We start from the raw sequence: 17,649 nt of genomic DNA, 5'->3' as shown, positions 1-17,649 counted from the left end.
TGGAAGCGTGCCATTTTGAGTTTTGTAGCTCCAGAAAATCTATTTTGAGTGCAGGGAGGTCAGAATCCAACAGCATCAGCAGTCCTTCTTCAACCTCTGAATCTGATTTTTGCTCAAGTCCCTCAATTTCAGCCAGAAAATACCTGAAATCACAGAAAAACACACAAACTCATAGTAAAGTCCAGAAATGTGAATTTAACATAAAAACTAATGAAAACATCCCTAAAAGTAACTAGATCCTACTAAAAACATACTAAAAACCATGTCAAAAAGCGTATAAATTATCCACTCATCAAAGATCTAATTCAGAATTCAACAAGGGAAGATCAAATCAAACTAGATCTAGAGAGGAACAAGGGTTTCTCTCCCTAGAAGAACCAAAAACCAAAAACTAGCTAAAATTGTGTCTAAGTGTGTAATGAATGATACCCCCCTTTCCCCCTAGGATTCTTGGGTCTTTTCCATGCAGAACTAGCTTGAATTTGGGCCTGTTGAGCCTCAGAAATCGCAAGGCACGATTTCTTTTAATGAGGTCATGTGCAGCTTGTCACGTGTACGCGTCATACATGCGTGAGCGTCGATTGAATTTTGCGATCCATGCGTGCCATCCACGTGGATGCGCCAATCTGCATGCGCCATTCCCAACTTTCTGCACCCACACGTGCGCGTGAGGTGCGCTTGCATGCCGATGCTGAATTCCCCAAAATTCAATTCTTCATGTTCCTTCCACTTGTGCACGCTTGATGGGAAGCAGAAGCTGATGAATTAAAAAATTATTAAAATTGATACGTTGCAAGTATAGTTCTTAATTCACCGAAAATATGCCTATCAATTTAGAAATGTGTCACAAAGAGTTTAAATCAAAATTACTGGGAGTTTTAAGTCCCAGGTCGTCTCCCAACGAGTTGTAGAGAAGGGTGCTATCTTATTAATCAGAGGTTCGAAGAAGTTGAGGTAAGTAAATTGGAATGTAAACTGAGGAAAATTAAATGATATGAATAAAAGCCTTGACTGGGAATTGATTAGTTAGAATCTCTATCATTGATGGATTGATTTTTAAGATTGATTTATAATTAACGGTTACTCTGTTTAGTTATCCTTTACTAGGTAAGGAAAAGTCAAACAAGTTGGATTACTAGATCCGTTCACGAGTTACAACCCACTTAGTTCAAAGGGATTAGCGTTGGTGACAGGATAGCAATTCAACAATTAACCCAATTACAAATTTTCTTTCAATCCTTCCAACTCAAGAGTTCCTTTTCAATCAATTCCCCATCAAGTAATGAAACTACTCACGCATTGTAAATAATAAATCCATAACACATAAAAGGGAATTAAAAGAAGACATGATTATTGGAATTAAAATTGAATTAAAAGAAATAATCCTTGCATTAATTAATCATAAAAGTATCTGAATGACAAAATTGAACATAACAAAGAACATGGAAGAATAAAACCAAGTTAAGAGAACAAACTAGAATGATGAAGTCTTGATGAGGAAATAACTCTTCTCAATGTTCCAATGCTAAGACCAATTGAAAATTAAAATTCTAAAAACTAGAGAGAAAAAAACCTAAGAGAGTGAAAAACTAGATCTAAAACTACTGAATGAATCTGTGTGTTGTTTCTGCATATTCTCTGAATCTAGTCTGCTATTCCGGGCCGAAAACTGGGCCAAAATAAGGTGCAAAAATTGCCCCCAGCGAATTCTGCAGATTATGCAGATCGCACATGTCACGTGATCACGTCGTCCATGCGGACGCGTCACTTGCGCTTTTTCCTCTCCACGCGTTCGCGTCGTCCACGCTACCGCGTCGCTTGCGCTTTCCAATCCGCGTGGCCGCACAAGCCATGCGGCCGCGTCACTGCGAATTGCGCTCCTTCGCGCGGTCGCGTGAGCCATGCGACCGCGTCACTTCTCGCTGGTTATCTCTTCAAATTCTTGTGTTCCTTCCATTTTTGCTAGCTTCCTCTCCAATCTCCATCTCATTCATGCCCTATAAAGCCTAAAACACTTGACACACAGATCACGGCATCGAATGGAATAAAGGAGAATTAAAATTAAATAATTAGAGTCTCTAGGAAGCAATTTTCAAACATGTACTAAATTTAGGAAGGAAATCTAAATGCATGCTAAATTGATGAATAAGTGGGTAAGGATCATGACAAAACCACACAATTAAACACAATATAAACTATAAAATAGTGGTTTATCAACCTCCCCACACTTAAACATTAGCATGTCCTCATGCTAAATTGAAGGAGACAAGGAAATAAGTATGAACATGCAGAAACTCATGAAATGCAATGCAATCCTACATATATAAATAAATGCAACTATATGATTATTGTCCACTTGATCAAAAGTAAATAAGCCCTTCAAAACAGTTACAAATCAAATTCCACTAATTCTATCATTATACAATAAAATCGATAAACGTGCAAGAAGATAGCTTATGAAAGCAGGAAACATGAAAATTCAAGCATTGAACCCTCACTGATAATGTATGTACGCTCTAATCTCTAGTGTATAGGGTAATCACTCTATTCTTCTCTAGTCATGTTTTCTAACTTTTGTTTTTCTCCTAACCAATCAACAACAGTTAATATACCAATGCAAACATCATGAGGTCTTTTCAGGGTTGTAATGGGGCCAAGGTGCAGGCAAGGATATATATATATATGGCTAAGTGAGCTTTATAAATTGAATCTTTAATTAACCTAAGCTCTCACCTAATATACATATATTCTATATACTTTTAAATTCATGCCTAGCTACCCATAATTCCCTTTTTCAACCCATACTCATGTTTCAACTTTGTATTTTAATTCTATCGTATGTGCATTGATCTTTGAATTCTGAATTTAACATTGGGGTAATTTTGTCCCCTTATTTATTTGTTTATTGTCTCTCTCTCTTTTTTTTTTTTGAATTGAAATAAATAAAGCTTATCAACGCACATAGATTTTTTATTCTTATAGTTTCACATGAATAGGTATCCAAATTCCCTTTAAATTTTTTTATGACACATTCCCTTAACAACTTTTGTTCCCACAATTTCCCATACTTAACTAGCACACACAATTCTATCTTAAGCTAACCAAAGATTCAATTTGGGATATGCAATTGTTTTTCAGCTTGAGGTTAGTAATGTGGTAAAATATAGAACAAATGGGTTTTAAAGGCTCAAAGTGGTTAACAAAGGTAATTGAAAAGGGTAGGCTTGATTTGGATAAGTGAGTTTAAACAAATAATGGCATCAATCATGTGCAAGCATGTAAATATAATAAATATTGGACATATAAGATAAAACAAAATATAGATTACAATCATAGAGAAGTAAACACACAAGAATAAAATAATTATGGTTAAATAATGTAACCATACATAAAGGCTCAAATCTTTCACAGGTTGTGTGTTCTTTAGCTCAAACATCATGTTCCAAATACAACTCAAGTAGATTTAAAAAAAATTTTGAAAAATTAGTGAAATTTTTTCCAAAGATAGATTTTTAAAAGAACTTATTGTCTTTTCAATCAAGTAGAACATGCATGCAACTATTCTAACCTATGCAATTTATTCTATTCTATAGAGGGAAGAAAATCTAACTAAAATATTCTAATTATTGGTGTACAGAGAAGAGAAATTACCTCCGGAAGTCAGGTACTGACCGACCTCCCCACACTTAAGGCTTTGCACCGTCCTCGGTGCCATCTGTTAGGAACAGGGGTGGGCTGGTAGCAGTATCTCCATAGTCGGGACTATCATGGCTCCCGGTGCTTGTAAAAGAAGTGGAGTCCGGAGTGTCTGAGTCCTTGAATTTGCCCATGATCAGCTCCTTGAGGTATGTGAATCGGCGCTTGTTACGGCGTTCTCTCATCTTAGCTTTCAGTTCATGCCGATCCAATTTTTCAAGTATCTGCTAGAGCAATTTCTCAGTTGTAGATGCTTGTGGTGTTGAAGAAGGAATATCTTCAACTGGCTCAGTAGGCTAGCTTGTAGTGGCTGCTGAAAGTCTGAGGTATTTCCCATTAGGGACATATTGATCATCCCGTGGAAGCATGGCTTTGGTGTCCCCAGCTCTGTAGGAGACTCTGGCTGCTGAGACAAGATCTGAGACCAGGGCGGGAGAAGGTAGGTTGCCCACGATTTGTACGTGCTCCATGGCATTCCGGATGTGTCTTGAGAGATTCAGAGGTTGGTCTGTAAGGATGCACCATAGTAGAACAGCCATGTCTGCAGTGAAGGAGGACTCATGAGTGCTCGGAAAGACGTAATGGGACATGATCTGTGCCCATACGTAAGCCTCCAAGGTAAGTGCGGAAGCCAAGATTCCCTTAGGGTGGGTACGGTGGTATCCGTAGATCCAACGGCTGCCAGGTAATGCAATGACTCCGAGAACGGAGTCCCAGTCAAATTGGTATCTCTAGTGCTGAAGGGTGGCTTCTTGAAAAGTGTCCATTCCTGCTGGAATAGGGGGAAGACTCAGAACGTGCTGAATGGCCTCTTCTGTGATGGGGACTTATTGCTGCCGGACATAAACAGACTGCAGGGTCGGTATGTAGAAGTTGGAGTAGAACTCAACTACCCAAGAGAGATTGACCTGCCTCGGCTGTCTCCGTAAGAAACCCCATTGTCTTCGTTCAATTTGCAGCTCAACAAAGGAGGCAATATTGGATGGGAGGATAAGAAGGTATTCATTGTTATAGTTCCTTTCTGCTAGGATAGGGAAAATCTGCTCACAGTAGCGACTGGGAAATCGCGCAGTGTCCTTTGCTGGAAAGGCTTTCTCCTTGTCGTCAACCTTTATTATCCTCTTAACTCTTTTTGTTGAGGGCTTGACTGTGGTTGAAGAAAGCTCTGCCACTAATGCTCTTTTAGTTCCTCTTCTTGCTGGTGGTTTGGAAGTAGCTTTCTCTTTTCCTTTCTTGGTGGCCATCCTGAAAGAAGGGAAGAGAAAGGAAATTAAATTCAAAGAGATAGAGCAAGGAAGAGGGTATTGTAAGTGATAGTCAATGCACAATAAAGATAAATGGCATTAACACATGGTCCGGATTACATGTGAAAAGCTCATCAATGGAAATATAGCAAGTGCATGTAGGACAATTGAATGCAAGAGGTTTATTGGCATGCAGGCAAAGGCATGAGTAGCATATATCAAACATTCAATATCCAATTTAGATTACCATTTGTAACAAACTAGCCATCACGTTTGTATTGACAATTAAATTTAATTAATAAAATATGAAAGGGAATTTGTGAAAAGCAAGCATTGCATATTAGAGTAAAATAATGTGAAGAAGTGCATAATGCCATATGGGCTTTTTTACAAACACATAGCAAGCATGTAGAATAAGCTCTTGAAAGTATGAATTTGAACATGCAAGCAATCCCTTAAAAAGTAATACATATGATTGTCAAACAAATTTATAACAAACCATAAGCATATAAAGATAAATAATGACTCACATAAATAGATAACACCAAGTAAAAAGGAAAAGTGGAGCACGAAATTGTGATCTCTAGTAATGGCTCCAAAAACTTGGTGCTCTGATCTCAATTCATAATTTGTCACAACTTTGATACAACAAAACAGCAAGTGCACTGGGTCGTCCAAGTAATAAACCTTACGTGAGTAAGGGTCGATCCCACGGAGATTGTTGGCATGAAGCAAGCTATGGTCACCTTGTAAATCTCAGTCAGGCGGATAATAATTGATTATGGAGTTTTCGAAAATAATACTAATTAAACAGAAAATAAGGATAGAAACACTTATGTAATTCATTGGTGAGAATTTCAGATAAGCGCATAGAGATGCTTTCGTTCCTCTGAATCTCTGCTTTCCCGCTGTCTTCATCCAATCAGTCTTACTCCTTTCCATGGCTGGCTTTATGCAAGGGCATCACTGTTGTCAATGGTTACATCCCCTCCTCTTGTGAAAATGGTCCAAATGCTCTATCACAGCACGGCTAATCATCTGAGGTTCTCGATCATGCTGGAATAGGATTCACCCTCCTTTTGCGTCTGTCACTATGCCCAGCAATCGCGAGTTTGAAGCTCGTCACAGTCATTCAATCCCAGAATCCTACTCGGAATACCACAGACAAGGTTTAGACTATCCGGATTCTCATGAATGCCGCCATCAATCTAGCTTACACCACGAAAATTCTGATTAAGAGATCCAAGAGATAATCATTCAATCAAAGGTAGAACGGAAGTGGTTGTCAGGCACGCGTTCATGGGGAATGATGATGATTGTCACGTTCATCACATTCATGTTGAAGTGCGAATGAATATCTTAGAAGCGGAATAAGTTGAATTGAATAGAAAAATAGTAGTACTTTGCATTAATCTTTGAGGAACAGCAGAGCTCCACACCTTAATCTATGGAGTGTAGAAACTCTACCGTTAAAAATACATAAGTGAAAGGTCCAGGCATGGCCGAATGGCCAGCCCCCAAACATGCTCAATAGATCAAAATATAATCCAAAGATGATCCAAAGATACAATCCCGGATTCAAAGATGATCCGAAGATGTCTAATACAATAGTAAGAAGTCCTATTTATAATGAACTAGCTACTAGGGTTTACAGAAGTAAGTAATTGATGCATAAATCCACTTCTGGGGCCCACTTGGTGTGTGCTTGGGCTGAGCTTGAAGTCTACACGTGGAGAGGTCATTCTTGGAGTTGAACGCCAGCTTTTGTGCCATTTTGGGCGTTGAACTCCACTTTGCAACTTGTTTCTGGCGTTGGACGCCAGAATTGGGCAGAGAACTGGCGTTGAACGCCAGTTTGCGTCGTCTAAACTTGGGCAAAGTATGAACTATTATATATTTCTGGAAAGCCCTGGATGTTTACTTTACAACGCAATTGGAAGCGCGCCATTTTGAGTTCTGTAGCTCCAAAAAATCCATTTTGAGTGCAGAGAGGTCAGAATCCAACAGCATCAGCAATCCTTCTTCAACCTCTGAATCTGATTTTTGCTCAAGTCCCTCAATTTCAGCCAGAAAATACCGGAAATCACAGAAAAACACACAAACTCATAGTAAAGTCCAGAAATGTGAATTTAACATAAAAACTAATGAAAACATCCCTAAAAGTAACTAGATTCTACTAAAAACATACTAAAAACAATGCCAAAAAGAGTATAAATTATCCGCTCATCACAACACCAAACTTAAATTGTTGCTTGTCCCCAAGCAACTGAAAATCAAATAGGATAAAAAGAAGAGAATATACTATAAATTCCAAACTATCAATGAAACATAGCTTCAATCAGATGAGCGGGACTTGTAGCTTTTTGCCTCTTGAATAGTTTTGGCATCTCACTTTATCCATTGAGGTTCAGAATGATTGGCATCTATAGGAACTCAGAGTTCAGATAGTGTTATTGATTCTCCTAGTTCAGTATTATGATTCTTGAACACAGCTATTTTATGAGTCTTGGCCGTGGCCCTAAGCACTTTGTTTTCCAGTATTACCACCGGATACATAAATGCCACATACACATAATTGGGTGAACCTTTTCAGATTGTGACTCAGCTTTGCTAAAGTCCCCAATTAGAGGTGTCCAGGGTTCTTAAGCACACTCTTCTTTTGCTTTGGACCTTGACTTTAACCGCTCAGTCTCAAGTTTTCACTTGACACCTTCACGCCACAAGCACATGGTTAGGGACAGCTTGGTTTAGCCGCTTAGACCAGGATTTTATTTCTTTAGGCCCTCCTATCCACTGATGCTCAAAGCCTTGGGATCCTTTTTATTTGCCCTTGCCTTTTGGTTTTAAGGGTTATTGGCTTTTTTGCTCTTGCCTCTTGGTTTTAAGAGCTTTTGGCTTTTTCTACTTGCTTTTTCTTTTTCTTTCTATTTTTTTTCGCCTATTTTTTTTTTCTGCAAGCTTTGTTCTTTGCTGCTTTTTCTTGCTTCAAGAATCATTTTTTTTTATTTTTCAGATTATCAAATAACATATCTCCTTGTCATCATTCTTTCAAGAGCCAACATATTTAACATTCTTAAACAACAACTTCAAAAGACATATGCACTGTTCAAGCATTCATTCAGAAAACAAGAAGCATTGTCACCACATCAATATAATTAAACTAAGTTCAAGGATAAATTTGAAACTCATGTACTTCTTGTTCTTTTGAATTAAAACAGTTTTTATTTAAGAGAGGTGATGGATTTATAGGACATTCATAACTTTAAGACAAAGTTACTAAATACTGATGATCATGTAATGAAGACACAAACATAGATAAGCACTTAACATAGAAAACGAAAAACAGAGAGTGTAAGAACAAGGAATGAGTCCACCTTAGTGATGGTGGCATTTCCTTCTTGAGGAACCAATGATGTCCTTGAGCTCTTCTATGTCTCTTCCTTGTTTTTGTTGCTCCTCCCTCATTGCTTTTTGATCTTCTCTTATTTCATGAAGGATGATGGAGTGCTCTTGATGTTCCACCCTTAGTTGTCCCATGTTGGAACTTAATTCTCCTAGGGAGGTGTTGATTTGCTCCCAATAGTTTAGTGGAGGAAAATGCATTTGAGGCATCTCCGGGATCTCATGGTGGTGAGCTTCCTGCGCCTCTTGAGCTCCATGAATGGGCTCTCTTGCTTGCTCCATCTTTTTCTTAGTGATGGGCTTCTCTTCCTCAATGTGAATGTCTCCTTCTATGGAAGCTCCAGCTGAGTAACATAGATGGCAGATAAGATGAGGAAAAGCTAGCCTTGCCCCAGGGGAGGGCTTTTTGGCTATTTTGTAGAGTTCAAGGGAGATGACTTCATGAACTTCTACTTCCTCTCCAATCATGATGCTATGGATCATGATGGCCGATCCACAGTAACTTCAGATTGGTTGCTAGTGGGGATGATGGAGCGTTGGATGAACTCCAACCATCCTCTAGCCACAGGCTTGAGGTCCAGTCTTCTTAGTTGAACCAGCTTGCCTTTGGAGTCAATCTTCCATTGAGCTCCTTCCACACATATGTCCATGAGGACTTGGTCCAACCTTTGATTAAAGTTGACCCTTCTAGTGTAGGGGCGCTCATCTCCTTACATCATAGGCAAGTTAAACGCCAACCTCACATTCTCCGGGCTAAAATCTAAGTATTTCCCCCGAACCATTGTAACATAATTCTTTGGATTCGGGTTCTTACTTTGATCATGGTTCCTAGTGATCCATGCATTGGCATAGAACTCTTGAACCATTAGGATGCCGACTTGTTGGATGGGGTTTGTTAGAACTTCTCAACCTCTTCTTTGGATTTCATGTCGGATTTCCGGATACTCATTTCTCTTGAGTTTGAAAGGGACCTCGGGGATCACCTTTTTCTTGGCCACAACATCATCGAAGTGGTCTTGATGAGCTTTGGAGATGAATCTTTCCATCTCCCATGACTCGGAGGTGGAAGCTTTTGTCTTCCCCTTCCCTTTTCTAGAGGATTCTCCGGTCTTAGGTGCCATCAATGGTAATGGAAAAACAAAAAGCTTATGCTTTTACCACACCAAACTTAGAATTTTGCTCGCCCTCGAGCAAGAGAAGAAAGAATAGATGAAGAAGAAGAAGAAAATATGGAGAGGAGGGGGGAGGTGTGTTTCAGCAAAGAAGAGAAAGGAGGGTTGTGTTGTGAGAAAATGAGGAAGAAAGGAGGGTTATATATAGGGAAGGTAGGGGGTAAGTTCGGCCATTTAGGGTGGGTTTGGGTGGGAAATTGATTTTGAATTTTGAAGGTAGGTGGAGTTTATGAGGTAGGTTTATGGGGAAGAGTGGATGGATGTGAGTGGTGAAGAGGTAATGGGGAAGAGAGATTGAGGTGATTGGTGAAGGGTTTTGGGGAAGAGTGTTTATGGGATTATGTGAAAGAAGGGTGAGAAGAAGTAAGTGGAGGTAGGTGGGGATCCTGTGGGGTCCCCAGATCCTGAGGTGTTCAAGGATTTACAACCTTGCACCCAATTAGGCATGCAAAATGCCCTTGCACACAACTCTAGGCGTTTAGCGCCAGATTGGTGCTTGTTCTGGGCGTTGAACGCCCATTTGTTGCCCATTTCTGGCGTTGAACGCCAGAACCATGCTTGTTTTGGGCGTTCAGCGCCAGCTCTTCTCCAGGGTGCATTTCTGGCGTTCAAACGCCCAGATGCTGCCCATTTCTGGCGTTCAGCGCCAGAACCATGCTCTGTTCTGGCGTTGAACGCCCAAAACATGCTTCTTACTGGCGTTTAAACGCCAGTAAGGTCTTCCTCCAGGGTGTGATTTTTCTTCTGCTGTTTTTGATTCTGTTTTCAATTTTTATATTTATTTTGTTACTCCACATGATCATGAACCTAATAAAACATGAAAGAACAAGAAAAGTAAATAAATAAACATTGGGTTGCCTCCCAACAAGCGCTTCTTTAATGTCAATAGCTTGACAGTGGGCTCTCATGGAGCCTCACAGATGTGCAGAGCTTTGTTGAGACCTCCCAACACCAAACTTAGAGTTTGGATATGGGGGTTTGACACCAAACTTAGAGTTTGGTTGTGGCCTCCCAACACCAAACTTAGAGTTGATTGTGGGGGCTTTGTTTGACTCTGCTTTGAGAGAAGATTTTTATGCTTCCTCTCCATGGATGTAGAGAGATCCTTGAGTTGTAAACACAAGGTTGTCCTCATTTATTTGAAGGATCAATTTTCCTCTGTCCACATCAATCACAGCTCTTGCTGTGGCTAGGAAAGGTCTTCCTAGGATGATGGATTCATCCTCATCCTTCCCAGTATCTAGGACTATGAAATCAGTAGGGATGTAAAGGCCTTCAACCTTTACTAACACGTCCTATACTTGTCCATAAGCCTGTTTTCTTGAATTGTCTGCCATCTCTAATGAGATTTTAGTGGCTTCCACCCCATAGATTCCCAATTTCTCTATTACAGAGAGGGGCATGAGGTTTATCCCTGAACCAAGGTCACACAGAGCCTTAAAGATCATGGTGCCTATGGTACAAGGTATTAAGAACTTTCCAGGATCCTGTTTCTTCTGAGGCAATGTCAGTTGATCCAGATCACTTAGTTCATTGGTGAACAAGGGAGGTTCATCTTCCCAAGTTTCAATGCCAAATAATTTGGCATTCAGCTTCATGATTGCACCAAGGTACTTGGTGACTTGCTCCTCAGTGACATCCTCATTCTCTTCAGAAGAGGAATACTCATCAGAGCTCATGAATGGCATAAGGAGGTTCAATGGAATCTCTATGGTCTCTAGATGAGTCTCTGATTCCTTTGGTTCCTCAGAGGGAAGCTCCTTATTGATCACTGGACGTCCCAGGAGGTCTTCCTCCTTGGGATTCACGTCCTCCTCTTCTCTTACAGGTTCGGCCATGGTAATTAATTCAATGGCCTTGCACTCTCTTTTTGGATTTTCTTCTGTATTGCTTGGGAGAGTACTAGGAGGGATTTCAGTGATCCTTTTACTCAGCTGGCCCACTTGTGCCTCCAAATTTCTAATGGATGACCTTGTTTCATTCATGAAGCTCACAGTGGCCTTAGATAGATCAGAGACTAAGTTTGCTAAATTAGAGGTATTTTGTTCAGGGTTCTCTGTCTGTTGCTGAGTGGATGATGAAAAAGGCTTGCTATTGCTAAACCTGTATCTTCCACCATTATTAAAGCCTTGTTGAGGCTTTTGTTGATCCTTCCATGAGAGATTTGAATGATTTCTCCATGATGGATTATAGGTGTTTCCATAAGGTTCACCTAAGTAATTCACCTCTGCTATTGCAGGGTTCTCAGGATCATAAGCTTCTTCTTCAGAAGATGCCTCTTGAGTACTGTTGGATGCAGCTTGCATTCCATTCAGACTCTGAGAAATCATATTGACTTGCTGAGTCAATATTTTATTCTGAGCCAATATGGCATTCAGAGTATCAATTTCAAGAACTCCCTTCTTCATAGGCGTCCCATTATTCACAGGATTCCTCTCAGAAGTGTACATGAACTGGTTATTAGCAACCATGTCAATGAGTTCTTGAGCTTCTGCAGGCGTTTTCTTTAGGTGAATGGATCCACCTGCAAAAGTATCCAATGACATCTTTGATAGCTCAGATGAACCATCATAGAATATATCCAGGATGGTCCATTCTGAAAGCATGTCAGAAGGACACTTTTTGGTCAGCTGCTTGTATCTTTCTCAAGCTTCATAGAGGGATTCACCTTCTTTCTGTCTAAAGGTTTAAACATCCACTCTTAGCTTGCTCAGCTTTTGAGGAGGAAAGAACTTGGCTAAGAAAGCCGTGACCAGCTTATCCCAAGAGTTCAGGCTGTATTTGGGTTGAGAGTCCAACCACACTCTAGCTCTGTCTCTTACAGCAAAAGGGAAAAGCATGAGCCTGTAGACTTCAGGATCTACTCCATTAGTCTTAACAGTATCATATATCTGCAAGAATTTAGTTAAGAACTGAAAAGGATCTTCAGATGGAAGTCCATGAAACTTGCAGTTCTGCTGCATCAGAGAAACTAATTGAGGTTTCAGTTCAAAGTTGTTTGCTCCAATGGCAGGAATGGAGATGCTTCTTCCATGTAAATTGGAATTAGGTGCAGTAAAGTCACCAAACATTCTCCTTGCATTATTGTTGTTGGGTTCGGCTGCCATCTCCTTTACTTGTTCGAAATTTTCAATAAGGTTGTCTCTGGATTGTTGTAATTTAGCTTCTCTTAGTTTTCTCTTCAGAGTCCTTTCAGGTTCTGGATCAGCTTCAACAAGAATGCCTTTTTCCTTGTTCCTGCTCATAAGAAAGAGAAGAGAACAAGAAAAGAAGAGGAATCCTCTATGTCACAGTAAAGAGGTTCCTTATTGTTAGTAGAAGAAGAAAAGGAATAGGGATGAAGAAAAATGAAGAATCCAAACACAAGGGTAAGGATAGGAGCAGTGATGTGAGATGAAGAGAAGTGTTAGTAGATGAATAAATAATTAGAAGGAGATGAGGGAGAAGGATTTTCGAAAATTATTTTTGAAAAAGAGTTAGTGATTTTTCGAAAATTAAAATCAAAAATTAAAATAATTAGTCAATAAAAAAGAAATTTTGAAAAAGAGGGAAGATATTTTCGAAAATTAGAGAGAGAGGGAGTTAGTTAGGTAGTTTTGAAAAAGATAAGAAACAAACAAAAAGTTAGTTGAAACAAATTTTGAAAATCAATTTTGAAAAGATAAGAAGATAAGAAGTTAGAAAAGATATTTTAAAATCAAATTTTTGAAAAAGATATGATTTTGAAAAAGATAAGATAGAAAGATATATTTGAAAAGATATGATTGAAAGTAGTTTTGAAAAAGATTTGATTTTTAAAATCACAATTAATGACTTGATTCACAAGAAATCACAAAATATGACTCTAGAACTTAAAGTTTGAATCTTTCTTAACAAGTAAGTAACAAACTTGAAATTTTTGAATCAAAACATTAATTGTTGAAGATATTTTCGAAAATATGATGTAAAATTAAGAAAAAGATTTTTGAAAAATATTTTTGGAATTTTCGAAAATAGATAAGAAAATTGAAAAAGATTTGATTTTTGAAAAAGATTTTGAAAAAGATAAGATTTTTAAATTGAAAATTTGATTTGACTCATAAAAACAACTAGATTTTGAAAAAGTTTTGAAAAAGTCAACTCAAATTTTCGAATTTTTGAGAGAAAAGAAGGAAAGATATTTTTTTTATTTTTGAATTTTTTAATGATGAGAGGGAAAAACATGAAAAAGACTCAATGCATGAAAATTTTGGATCAAAACAATGAATTAATGCAAGAATGCTATGAATGTCAAGATGAACACCAAGAACACTTTGAATGTCAAGATGAACATCAAGAACTTATTTTTGAAAAATTTTTAATGCAAAGAAAACATGCAAGACACCAAACTTAAAAATTTTTCATGTATAGACACTATGAATGCAAGAATGCATATGAAAAACAAGAAAAGACACAAAACATGAAAACATCAAGATCAAACAAGAAGACTTACCAAGAACAACTTGAAGATCATGAAGAACACTATGAATGCATGAATTTTTCGAAAAATGTAGGATGAGCATGCAATTGACACCAAACTTAAAAATTTGACTCAAGACTCAAAGAAGAAATACAAAATATTTTTTTTGATTTGATTTTTATGATTTTATGATTTTTTTGTATTTTCTTTTAATTTTTTCGAAAATCATTTTGAAAAAGAAAAATAAGGATTCCAAAACTTTTAATATGAATTCTAGGAATCTTATGCTCTTTAAACTAAAGCTCCAATCAAAGGGTCAGGCATGGCTTAATAGCCAGCCAAGCTTTAGTATGTAACTCAGACATGACATGCCTGACATTCCCTACCCAGAAGAATTAGACATGGCTTTACAGCCAGCCAGGCTTCAACATGCTTCATGAAACACTAGAAGTCATTCTTAAAAATTCTGAAGAAAAATATATTTTTGAAAACATTTTTATTTAAAATTTTTTTTTCGAAAACAAAGGAGAAATTTTTGAAAGATTTTTGAAAAATTTTTGAAAACTTTTTGAAAAGAAAACGAAAAGAAAGTTACCCAATCTGAGCAACAAGATGAACCGTCAGTTGTCCAAACTCGAACAATCCCCGACAACGGCGCCAAAAACTTGGTGCACAAAATTGTGATCTCTGGTAATGGCTCCAAAAACTTGGTGCTCTAATCTCAATTCATAATTTGTCACAACTTCGATACAACTAACCAGCAAGTGCACTGGGTCGTCCAAGTAATAAACCTTACATGAGTAAGGGTCGATCCCACGGAGATTGTTGGCATGAAGCAAGCTATGGTCACCTTGTAAATCTCAGTCAGGTGGATAATAATTGATTGTGGAGTTTTCGAAAATAATACTAATTAAACAGAAAATAAGGATAGAAACACTTATGTAATTCATTGGTGAGAATTTCAGATAAGCGCATAGAGATGCTTTCGTTCCTCTGAATCTCTGCTTTCCCGCTGTCTTCATCCAATCAGTCTTACTCCTTTCCATGGCTGGCTTTATGCAAGGGCATCACCGTTGTCAATGGTTACATCCCCTCCTCTTGTGAAAATGGTCCAAATGCTCTGTCACAGCACGGCTAATCATCTGAGGTTTTCGATCATGCTGGAATAGGATTCACCCTCCTTTTGCATCTGTCACTACGCCCAGCAATCGCGAGTTTGAAGCTCGTCACAGTCATTCAATCCCAGAATCCTACTCGGAATACCACAGACAAGGTTTAGACTTTCCGGATTCTCATGAATGCCGCCATCAATCTAGCTTACACCACGAAACTTCTGATTAAGAGATCCAAGAGATAATCATTCAATCAAAGGTAGAACGGAAGTGGTTGTCAGGCATGCGTTCATGGGGAATGATGATGATTGTCACGTTCATCACATTCATGTTGAAGTGCTAATGAATATCTTAGAAGTGGAATAAGTTGAATTGAATAGAAAAACATTAGTACTTTGCATTAATCTTTGAGGAACAGCAGAGCTCCACACCTTAATCTATGGAGTGTAGAAACTCTACCGTTAAAAATACATAAGTGAAAGGTCCAGGCATGGCCAAATGGCCAGCCCCCAAACGTGATCAATAGATCAAAATATAATCCAAAGATGATCCAAAGATACAATCCCGGATTCAAAGATGATCCGAAGATGTCAAATACAATAGTAAGAAGTCCTATTTATAATGAACTAGCTACTAGGGTTTACAGAAGTAAGTAATTGATGCATAAATCCACTTCCGGGGCCCACTTAGTGTTGCTTGGGCTGAGCTTGAAGTCTACACGTGGAGAGGTCATTCTTGGAGTTGAACGCCAGCTTTTGTGCCATTTTGGGCGTTGAACTCCACTTTGCAACTTGTTTCTGGCGCTGGACGCCAGAATTGGGCAGAGAACTGGCGTTGAACGCCAGTTTGCGTCATCTAAACATGGGCAAAGTATGAACTATTATATATTTCTGGAAAGCCCTGGATGTCTACTTTCCAACGAAATTGGAAGCGCGCCATTTTAAGTTCTGTAGCTCCAGAAAATCTATTTTGAGTGCAGGGAGGTCAGAATCCAACAGCATCAGCAGTCCTTCTTCAACCTCTGAATCTGATTTTTGCTCAAGTCCCTCAATTTCAACCAGAAAATACCTGAAATCACAGAAAAACACACAAACTCATAGTAAAGTCTAGAAATGTGAATTTAACATAAAAACTAATGAAAACATCCCTAAAAGTAACTAGATTCTACTAAAAACATACTAAAAATAATGCCAAAAAGCGTATAAATTATCCGCTCAACAAAAAGAAAAGAAAAGAAAATAAGAACAATGAAGAAAATATAAGAAGATAACATATGAAAATAAGAAGAATAGTAGAAAAGTGAGAAAGAAGAAAAGAAAAACCTTGTTAATGGGGGTGAGAAAGATAGAGAATGAAAGGTGAGATAGAAAGGGGAAGGGAGAAAGAAGAAAGAAGGAGGGAAAAGAAAAATTAGGATTTGGAGGAAAGAAAGATAAGATAATTTGGCAACTGAGGTTGAGCTGTGCGGCGCATGCGACGCGGCCGCGGAAGGCACGCGTTCGCGTGATTGCGCTCCAGGTAAGGTGACGCGACCGCGTCAGTCACGCGGTCGCGTGACCTATATTGCGCTGCTGGCGCGAGTGCAGCCTCGCTCCAGCACAACTCTCTGTTTGATTCATTTTAATTGCCAAAATTGGGTGACGCAATCGCATGGGTCACGCGATCACATGAGTGTGCGTTATAAAATGGGTGACGCGGCCGCGTCAGCGACGCGGTCGCGTGACAAAGATTGTGCTTCCAGCACCAATCCAGCATCACTCTCGCACAGAATGTGACTGTGCACCCTTTTACGTCGAAAACTCAGGGCACGCGGCCGTGTGGGACACGCGGTCGTGTGGGAGGCCATGATTTCCATGCGACGCGGTCGCATGTGGTAATTTGTGCCATTGGCACGACTCCAGCGCTGCTCCTGCGTAACTTTCTGCTCATTTGTATTTTTCTTTACTCCCCCTGCCACGCAGACGCATCGCTGGTGCGATCGCGTCGCGCGGCGAAATTTTTTTTTTTTTTAGGTGTAAAAGCATGAAAGTATTAATAAAGAGAAGAGTTATTGAAGAAGAAAAAAAAACTAAAAGTGAAGAAAAGAACGATCATGCCGCGGTGGGTTGTCTCCCACCAAGCACTTTGCTTTAACGTCCGTAAGTTGGACGCTCCACTAGCTCAATTAGCTGCTATGTGGGGATCTTCCAAGTGGAGGATCTCAAGCTCCTTGCTTTTCTGCACCTTTTCATTATGGTACAGCTTCAGGCGGTGTCCATTAACCTTAATAAGTTCAGAGCTTGAAGGATGGCGTAGGTGATAAACTCCGTACGGTTCAGCCTTCTCTACTCTGTATGGACCTTCCCATATTGATCTTAACTTACCGGGCATTAGCCTTAGTCGAGATTTGTAAAGGAGGACGAAATCTCCAGGTTGAAATTCTTTCTTCTTGATGTTTTGATCATGCACAACTTTCATCCTTTCCTTGCAAATTCTGGAATTCTCATAAGCTTCTAGGCGAAGGTTCTCCAGTTCCTGCAGTTGCAACTTCCTTTCAGCTCCGGCCTTCTCAATTTCCATGTTGCACTCTTTAACTGCCCAGAAGG

General features: G+C 39.2%; 1 non-coding gene across 1 annotated transcript; it reads left to right on the top strand.

Moving 5' to 3' along the window:
- The first annotated feature begins 12,114 nt into the window (after positions 1-12,114).
- Positions 12,115-12,222, top strand: LOC112739159 (small nucleolar RNA R71). Its single transcript, XR_003170097.1, has one exon. It is a non-coding gene; the product is annotated as a small nucleolar RNA R71 (small nucleolar RNA).
- Positions 12,223-17,649: the final 5,427 nt, after the last annotated feature.

The sequence above is a fragment of the Arachis hypogaea genome, chromosome 13 (genome assembly GCF_003086295.3).
Source record: "Arachis hypogaea cultivar Tifrunner chromosome 13, arahy.Tifrunner.gnm2.J5K5, whole genome shotgun sequence".
Lineage (NCBI taxonomy): Eukaryota > Viridiplantae > Streptophyta > Magnoliopsida > Fabales > Fabaceae > Arachis > Arachis hypogaea.
Note: the sequence above shows the minus strand (reverse complement) of the source record. Positions and strands in the feature narration are given on the sequence as shown.